The following is a 3,832-nucleotide window of genomic DNA, read 5'->3' as shown; positions in this document are numbered from 1 at the left end:
TTCACTTCGTTTTTAGTTCTCTTTCTAAAGACCATTTAACAACTTAATATTTAAAACAATTCATGAATTACGTTCCCTATACATTTTCATTATGTGCTTTAATTACCATTGACCAGTTGATGGAAGATACTGCAGAGTTTGGCAGGGAAATAATCCAACAGCAAAGCGGCTCTTTAAGCGCATTTACCTAGAGGACTTACAGGGCCACAAATTCATGGTAAATATTGTCATGCCTTGGGCTAGATAAGTTATTTAATGTTAACCACCTGAAAGTATTTTGTCTTTTTGGAATTCAATATATTGGTCTAAGTCAGTTACACTTTTCTGGATCCTGGGATAACTTTAAAAGTTATAAGTATTTTTTCATGAAACTTGAAACATGAACAGATGACAATAAGGACATTTTGCACGTCATTTCATGTTGTTTATAATGCAAGAATTATGGTTGCTATGGCAACAAATATATTTAACAAACTTAAAATAGTGAAGTTTAACAGGTAGGGGACCATATTGCTTTGCAATCTCTTGTTATAGTTTGAATGTAAATAACTCTTTGCTTTAGACATTTTTATGATTTTTTATTCTGTAGAGCACATGTGAGCAGTATACAATGTACCTCATACCAAAAAGGACCCGGAGGCAGTGACTGGTGTTCAATATTCTCAGAAGAAAAGGAAAATGGCAGTGGAAGACTTGGACAAACATTTTTAAAAACTAGCCTCTGTGTTAAGCCTGGCAGTCTGTGGCTGGTGACATGTTTTATTTTGGTTACTTCTTGTATAAAAAAGACCAGTTATTTATTTTGTGAATTGTATTTTGTGTTTGTTTTTTGTCTTAATTTATTTGTTGTTTTTTTTTAATTTAGGAATTTGAAACGTGGATAATTGAATTAAGTCCATGTTCAACAGTACTTAGCATAGTATAATAAATAACAAATTTACAACAGTTGTTAATTTGTTTTGTATTATTATTAACTATGCTCAGTACTTGAATACTGGCTGTCTGCATGGGAATTTGTTTTCTAGAAAGTTGGTTTCAGACTTAAATATTTGAAGTTAACCTTCGAAACTTTTCTAGAATTGTACTGGAACACATCAACTATAACTGAACTTCTGTTATCATACAGAAAGTGTTGTAGAATTAATAAGGAACAGTTGTTGAACGTTAAAATTTATGAGAAAAAACTCTAGAACAATTGTGCGTGATGTGTGTGTGCATGTAATTGTGTGTGTTTATGAACATATGTGAGAAAGGAAGTATACTTGTCATAAGAGAAATGTAAAATTCTACTTCTATGTTTTATATTGTGCCTTTTATAAGTTTTTCTTTTCTCACTTGTATATGCGTGCATGTTTATGGATGTGTTTTTGAATGTGTGCATGCATGCCTATGGTTAAGAGAGTTGGTACTTTATGAAAATGTAAAACCACTCATTTTTGAATATGTACTGTGACTGCATGTGTGTGGTTAATGATTGATGCCAGATCTTGTTCTTGTTTAACTTCTATGATGAAACCTTTAGTTACATTCACATTTGTTTTTCAAAATCAATAAAATGCCTTTGATCTATAATCTGTTTTTTTTCTATTTTATTCCAGCTTTTTAAATTTAAATTCCATAGCTTTTCACGGAATTCCACGGCATTCTGTGGAATTCCACGGCATTCTATGGAATTCCACGGTGTTCTATGGAATTCCACGACGTTCTATGGAATTCCACGGCATTCTATGGAATTCCACGGCATTCTATGGAATTCCACGGCATTATATGGAATGCCACGGAATTCTATGGAATTCCACGGCATTATATGGAATGCCACGGAATTCTATGGAATTCCACGGCATTTTATGGAATTCCATCCCATATCAAGTCCCCCTTCTGTTTTTTTTTCACTTTTCCATTGATTGCATGGAATCAGATGGAAAGTTAGTGCCAATACTCCACGGAATTCCATCTAACGATTTCCATAGAATTCCATATGATTCCACGGCAGATCTACAGACGGGGACCCTGCCATTTTGGAACTAACAGACAATACCAGAAATAGGGCAGCAAGACGACCAGTCGTTGATACGCCCGGACTGTCTGGGAACCAATCCCAGGCTGCAAACGCGGCCGATTCACAAATTACGAGACAAATTGGAAACCAATCCCAGCCTACATTAACGATGTAGAAACCCAAATAACAAGACAAATAGTAGACAATATTTCAAGTAGACAGGAAAATATATAGTGGAGAGAAAAATATCTTAACTTTTGGGAAAAAAACGTACACCAGACATCAACTACAATGGATGATTATGAACAGCAACTAAATGATGGGGGGAAACAATCAATTCAACATGAGGGACAGCGGGTCTCTATGGACGTGTTTATATTGAACATTTTTCAGTGTGCTATCTATAGTTGTTTTATATAGCATGATCAATGTTTGTTTCCAATTAAATTATTGTTCTCGAAGAAGGATTTGCCATTTATTTTGAATTTTGGAGTTTTCTACAGGTTTCTTAATTTGTGTTATGTAAAATATTTTGTTTGTTTTGTTTTGCAAGTACTTGTTCTATGAATGATGTTTGAGTACATGGTGTGTTAACTAATAAAAATAAACATATAGTCTGAAAATACAGCCAAATATAAATATATATATATATATACACATACCTTTGAGAAAATAGATTTTCACTTTTCTTTTCATATAAGTTTTTGATGTTTCCTTTTGAATAAACAGTAATCCTCGAATATTGTCTATGTCTTTGAATACATGTTTTTTAGTACAATTTGTTACGGATTCATTAGAAAGATTTGGTACCGATTTGTTTACGATTTTGTACCAATCCATTCATAAGTATGATTTGGTTTCGAGTTATTTATGACTTTGCACAGATTGATTAGTATGATTTTACACCGATTTGCTTATAATTCGATAACAATTCATTACGCCAAGGCATTGCTTTGCGGATTATATTCCGATTTATTAACACTTTGTTTTATGATTGATTACCGATTTGTTTATAATTTGATCACAATTCATTATGCCAAGGCATTTCTTTGCCGATTCTGTTCCAATTTATTAACACTATTTGTTTATGATTGATTACCGATTAATTAACTCATTTGCATGTGAATTCAATCAGTAACAAATCATGATCAAATCAGTGATTTGTTCACGATTTATAAGACCGATTCATTCAAATCTTTTTTTGTTTGAGTAATTGGTTTGCGTGTGATGCAGCTAAGAACTGCCCAGAAAAAAAGTAATACGCTATGTTTGATCTCATAGATATAACTTTTGATTGTTAATAAACACTGACCACAATCATGCCGTAAATCTTTTTTATATCCTTGTTATACAGATTCTGAAATATTCAGGAGTTAATAAATAAATGTAATAACATAAACAGAATTTATTACAAGAAATATTAAGAAAAACGTTTGCCCTTTTCCGGCTCCATCCATTGTAGGTCAAAACATGACTGTATTCAAAGGTTATTGCCGAGACCAATCGGCAATAGGGACTGTTATAGAAGTCTGCTTTTATACCTTATATAAGTGATCTTAATGAATTTACGGAAACAAGCTACTCTACAGAACACTGTTCAACTACACTCACTATATAAAGAGTGAACTAAGTTTTCAGGCAGAGGTGTTCAACATGGCGCATTAGGAAGCGACCAAAAAGGGCCTTTATAGTGAGCTGTAGCGAAGTCATGTTGGTCTCCTCTTTGATGAATTTTAGATAAGAGAAGATTTAGTGTACAACAAACATACTGGAGAATTGATCGGGTATTGTAACCTTGGAGAAGTTGGCTATGAATTGTTATACTTCGAAAAT

General features: G+C 33.1%; 1 long non-coding RNA gene across 1 annotated transcript; it reads left to right on the top strand.

The window, feature by feature from the left end:
- LOC127850830 (uncharacterized) lies at positions 1-814 on the top strand. The gene is made up of 2 exons (XR_008035467.1): positions 1-217; positions 590-814. It is a non-coding gene; the product is annotated as an uncharacterized LOC127850830 (long non-coding RNA).
- Positions 815-3,832: the final 3,018 nt, after the last annotated feature.

This window comes from Dreissena polymorpha, chromosome 1, assembly GCF_020536995.1.
Source record: "Dreissena polymorpha isolate Duluth1 chromosome 1, UMN_Dpol_1.0, whole genome shotgun sequence".
NCBI lineage: Eukaryota > Metazoa > Mollusca > Bivalvia > Myida > Dreissenidae > Dreissena > Dreissena polymorpha.
The sequence above is the reverse complement of the archived record's forward strand: the minus strand, read 5'-3'. Positions and strand labels throughout refer to the sequence as shown.